The 6,249-nt window shown below is 30.9% G+C and overlaps 1 long non-coding RNA gene across 1 annotated transcript; it reads left to right on the top strand.

Annotated features, from left to right (window-relative positions):
• The first annotated feature begins 499 nt into the window (after positions 1–499).
• Positions 500–1,124, top strand: LOC131019989 (uncharacterized). Its single transcript, XR_009100567.1, has 2 exons — positions 500–661; positions 824–1,124. It is a non-coding gene; the product is annotated as an uncharacterized LOC131019989 (long non-coding RNA).
• The last annotated feature ends 5,125 nt before the right edge of the window (positions 1,125–6,249 follow it).

Here is a 6,249-nt window from a genome sequence, read left to right as displayed (position 1 = left end):
CTCTTATATGGCACATAGCGAATAAATATTTATTAATTTAAACTAAAAAACCTTCAAAAAGTCAAAGTCCGCACGATTAATAACTGAAAAATAATCCTTACAATAATGCACGAAACCATCATAAAATTCGAGCTTCTGCCGACTTAGCTGCCATATGCACAGGCCCGGCCCTGGGCATAGGCGAGGGGTGCGACCGCCTAGGGCCCAGGGCAGAATGGGGCCCCAAATTTTTTTTTTGTTGCTATTATTATATGAAAATAATTTTTTTTAGTTGTACAATGGGCCTCAATCAGTAAAAAATACATACAAACCCAAAAGTTCCAATCTTATTCTATTAAAAAAAAAGGGCCCACAAGCACACAAGCATATTCAATTAAAAGGGCCATTTTTTCTCATTTCGCCTATAGCCCATGAAATCTCTGGAACGGGGCTGCATATGCATTTTTGGAATCTTATATTTTCATATCTACTTATATACAACTTGACACACTTATAAGAAGACGATATAAACAACTAAAGTCATCGGAAATTAAATGCCAGCTACTCCCAAAATTTATTTATACCTAATTATGAAGTCCCATGTACTTGACTTTCTCACCAGTCCTCTCGTTTTCTTCTTATTTTTGATAAGTTAACTCCTCAGTCCTGTCATTTTCACACAGTCATGTGTATATTTATATATTATATCAATAAGCTCGTTTGTCAATCTGTAATAATATTGACATAGCCTCCTTAATTTTCTCGAATTTAAAGTATGAAAGTGGTATTGTTCATCGGATTCCTTCTAATGCATCACCACTTGGTTCTCTCAAATTCAATGCAGGATCCTTTTGTGAGAAATGACAGAAGCCTTAAAGATTCGCTGCCGCCGCCGCCGCCGCCATACCATTCCAAATCGTACCGCCAGCTGGACGCGCCTCTGGCTCCGCCATACCGCCGGCGCCGGTAACTCCGTCGATGCTTAAAATTTTAAGTTTGTTTTTTGCAGCAGTTTTTTATGAGTTAAGTTAGAAATGCTTGAGTGTATTTCATGAACTGAGCTTCGTTGTTTGTTAAATTAACATGTTACTTGTGTGTAATTTTGTTTTCACCACATATACTAAACAATTTATTATTTTTTGTTTTGTCTAACAATAAAATTAATTTGAGCAATTTTTTATTTTCTAATAAGTTTATACATTCTGTTTAATTAATAATTATAAACTCGAACCTCGAATCTTTGACCTCAAATTTTAATCACTATACCTTTGTACCAAATCACACACAATGGATTCAAACTTAATTGCTCACAGGCTGCATGTGTATTTTATTTTTTCAATTTCTTTTACTTTAAAGAAATACAAACTTTTTAAAAACTAATTGTATGTGTAATAAATTATAATTCATACTCCTAATTTTCTAATGTTTTTCAAAACATGTCCCCCACTTACATTTTCACTTCAAATATCCTCAATTTCAAAAAAAAAAAAAATGATTTACGACTTGCCGTACATAATCTGACGACGGAACAATGAGTTGCCATGTCGAATCTTAAGATTTAGAGTTGGTCGTGGGTGAGGTCAACCTCATGGGGTGAGACGGGTCGGGTCGGGTCGGGGCGCGGGTCGGGTCGGGTTTGGACGCGGGTTTGGGATAAAGTACACATTATCATTAATAAAAGTAACAATTATTGTGAACAAATGTAATAATTTCAAAACATTACATTTCTGCATATCAATAATTACTTTTCATTATAATAACAATTACTTTGAATAACGGAGAAAATAAATAGAATATAGAAAAAAAATTAAATAATAATTCAAGTAATTATTGTCTTGAGGAAAAGTAACTATTGATATGATGAAATAATTCAAATAATCATTGTCTTGAGGAAAAGTAACTATTGATATGATGAAATGTAATGTTTCTAAAGTATTACATTTGTTCACAATAATTGTTACTTTTATTAATGAGAATGTATACTTTATTTCTGGTATCCCAGACCCGCGCCCAAAACTCACCCGACCCGTCAAACCCGCGCCCCGACCCGTCAAACCCGCGCTCCGACCCGACCCGACCCGTCTCATAGGGTGAGGTCAACCTCACCCAAGAATTTGCGTAAGATTTAAGATTTTTCTCTAATTTTATATTGAATAATGTAATTTCGGCGAGACAACTCATTAAGTGTCAAAAGAGGGGACTTAAATAAAATTATAAGGTTTGACTGTGAACCCGATATAATTTTTTGATAAATAAAAATAGTTGTGATGTTCAATATATATATATATAGGGTGTGGTTCTAGAGAGAACTACATTATTTGTGAGAACGGGAGAACCATCAAATTTAATGCATTCACTGTAAAAATTAATGCATTCGCTGTTAAAATTAATGCACTCAAAAAAATAAAAAAAAATTGCTCCCTTCAGGATTCGAACCCAGGATCTGCATTCATCCAACAAGATGATGTATCCACCGTAGATCTTGATGATCGAATGGCTGAAAATGGTTCTCCGTTCTTTTTTTATTTATGGTTCTTTCCTGAACTTCTCCCTATATATATATATATATATATATATATATATATATATATATAGGGTCTGCTTCAATGGAGACCACTTCCCTATATAAAGAATAGAGACCAAATCAAAGTCATTGATCTCACCAAAATCAATGAATCAGATTAATCTGAATTCTTCAAGTTTAGGAAATCCCGTAAATTCCTCATTTTTTAATTCTAGGAACCAACGAACATGATTATGAAATTACGAACATACTAATGTTTGTCGATGTGTTCGTATAAAAAACAAATGAACATACTAATGTTCGTCGATATGTTCGTATAAAAACAAATAAACATACAAATAAATATACTTATGTTCGTAAGTTCATAATAATGTTCGTTGGTTACCAGAATTGGAAAATGAGGAATTTACGGGATTTCCTAAACTTGAAGAATTTAGATGAATCTGATTCATTGATTTTGGTGAGATCAATGGCTCTGATTTGGTCTTCATTCTCTATATAGGGGAGTGGTCGCCAAGAATTGAACCCCAGATCAACCGCAAGTTCATAAGAATTTATAGTAAAGTTCATCAAAATGTACTAACTTGTAAATTCCTTCTCACTTCTCAACACATTTGAGCTTCTCAATTGAACTTTAGCCTCTCTCTCTCTCTCTCTATATATATATATATATATATATATATATATATATATATATATATAGGGTGCGGTTATAGTGAGAACCACACTTATCGTGAGAACATAAGAACCATTAAAATCAATGCATCTACTATATAAATTAATGCATTCGCTATTAAATTTAATGCATCCGAAAATAATAACTTTTTTGCTCCCTTCAGGATTCGAACCCAGGATCTGCATTCATCCACCAAGATGATGCATCCACCGTAGATCTTGATGATCGAATGGTTTAAAATGGTTCTCTGTTCTAATTTTATTTAGTGGTTCTTATTTGAACCTCTCCCTATATATATATATATATATATATATAAAAGCACAACCACTTTTAAAAATAGTAAGTTATATTTTTCCGCTAAAAACCACCTTATTATTTTTGAAAATAATTTTTTGTTTCAAACTTTTTTTATTCATTTAGTCTACTCTAGATTATACAAATATTTTTTTATTATAATTTTTTCTATTGATACAATAGAAATAATTTTTCCCGCTAAAAATCACATTACTATTTTTGAAAATATTTTTTTGTTTCAATTTGTTTTTCATTTCGTCTACTCTAGATTATACAGATATTTTTTTATTATAATTTTTTCTATTAATACAATTGATCACATTTTCATAGTTTTTACTGTGTAGTTCTTATTTAAATTGGAATTGTAACTTAACATTATCTTATATAACCAATAGTGCATGTTTATTTAATGAAATATGTAACTACATATTTTTGTCTAAAATAATCATAAAAATATATACAATATTTATTTACCTGTATATTTAATGAAACATGTAATCACATAATTTTATCTAAAATGATCATAAAATATTTTCATAGCGTATATACAATATTCAGTTACATGTTAATTTAATAAAATATGTAATCTCATATTTTTATCTAAAATGATCATAAAATCTTCAGTTAGGGAGTGTATTACAGATTATTATAGAAAAGAGGTTATTAATTAAATAGAGATATATAATCCAAATGTTGTGGGATTAATTAATTATAATCATGTTTGATGGCTAATAAATAATATATAGTATAACATGCTTATGGTGTTTGATAGACTTTAAAAAAATCTGAGAATATCGATATTGCTAATTAAGATCATGTTTGATAGCTAAATTAAATAATCCAACTGTCGAAATTACTACAATACCCTCTAATTTTATCTCATAATATTGAGATTACCCCATCCTATTTGGGTGAAATTTTTGGTCAGATATTGCCTCAGTTTTGCAAGACTTTGCGCGCCAACCACATTGACGTCCCTCCAAATTCCATCCAAGGTTATTCTTCATCTCCTCAAGGTCCTTATTACCGGAAAATGAGCAGATAAACATTGCAGAAACCTGCGACTCCTTATTACCGGTGCTACTGAGCATATTTTCAGGCGTCGGGGTTGTGTGTCGTCGATTTGAAGCGGCAAACTACTGAAGCAATGAGTACCTTCAATCAAGGTTTGATTTTTTTTTTTTTCTTTTTATGGTTATTTTCTGGAATTTTTGTTTCAATTTCCGTTTTACGGTTATCATTGATATGAAAGCCTTTTTGGGGTGATGGATTTTATCATGTTCTGATGTTGGAATTTATATCTAATTGCATTCGTGAATATTTGACGGCCCTCGATTGCTTGATAGTCCAATTTATAGTGAGGATTTTGTTAGCAATCTTTGCATTCTCTTGGTCGCCGTAAATTCTGAACGTGAGACTACAAGGTTTTTTGAGGGCTAATATGGAAAGCAAAAAACTAATCTATACCACTGTTGAAAGAGAGAAAATTAAACACAGGGGGTGCGGCGGATTCTTTATCGAATTGCTACAGGAATATTGCAGCGGGCTTCTTCATTATTGCAGGCTTTGACAATTAATATAGGAGGCTATCAAATGTATGGATATAGTGAGAAAAGTATATTTATTTGACTTAATAATGTCCATCAAACGGACCCATAATGTATTAATGATATTTAGTAAACCTAAATAAAATGATTAAAATATTAACACTAATATAGATTTATGATTTTATGTGGACTTTTAACAAAATTATTTATTTATTTATTAATCTATTTTTTCATGAACATTCAGTTAGCAAGTACAAAATAAATGAACATTTAAGATTAATCAAGCCACTATAGTTGTGTATCAATTATAATCTCACCAAATTAATTATAATATAATCATGGCACTACAATTTACAGTATTAATTGTTTTTTTATCTCTTAAATGATTTATAATCGCACACCAATATCTTTTTAAAGCACTTATAATTTCGGCTGGAAAGTTCAATTGTTTGTTGACCGAATTTGATTGAATTAATTTATTCATTTAATGCATAAAAAATATTTAAAATATCATGATCCTTGATCATCTATTTTAGGATAATTGGTGCTAGGTTGTAATTGTTATTATTTTATCAAAATATAAATTTTAAAAATAAACTATATATTCATTAAAAATAAAAATTTATATATATATATATAGGCCAAGGTTCAATGAAGAAGGCCTAAATGTAAGAGAGAAGAGAGAAGTAATCTCATCCGTTGATCTTATCTAATCTAACGGACATGATTTATTCACGCCATATTTAATGAAAAAATCCGTTGAACATATGGGGGTCGAACCCCAGAACCCCCAAATATTTGATGAATGTTCAACGAAAAAATCCGTTGAACATGACGTGAATAAATCATGTCCGTTGGATTAGATAAGATCAACGGATAAGATTACTTCTATCTTCTCTCTTACATTTAGGCATTTTTCATTGAACCTAACCCTATATATATACATATAGTGTTAAGTTCCATAGAAACGGATATATAAGTAAAGAATGGAGAAACATTGAACATGTCAGTAAATGCGATTGAACTTACCAATAATTTTGTTGAACGTTTGGGGTTTTTAGGGTTCAAACCATGTATCCCGTTGAACGTATAACGAACGAACGCTGACCGTTAAACTAGATAAGATTAACGCATGAGATTTGGTTTCCTTTCTCTGGAAATATTTGTGTTTCTATTGAACTTTCTCCTATATATATATATATATATATATATATATTATATAATATATT

This window comes from Salvia miltiorrhiza, chromosome 4, assembly GCF_028751815.1.
Source record: "Salvia miltiorrhiza cultivar Shanhuang (shh) chromosome 4, IMPLAD_Smil_shh, whole genome shotgun sequence".
NCBI classification, from domain to species: domain Eukaryota; kingdom Viridiplantae; phylum Streptophyta; class Magnoliopsida; order Lamiales; family Lamiaceae; genus Salvia; species Salvia miltiorrhiza.
This window is presented reverse-complemented; position numbering and strand designations above follow the sequence as displayed.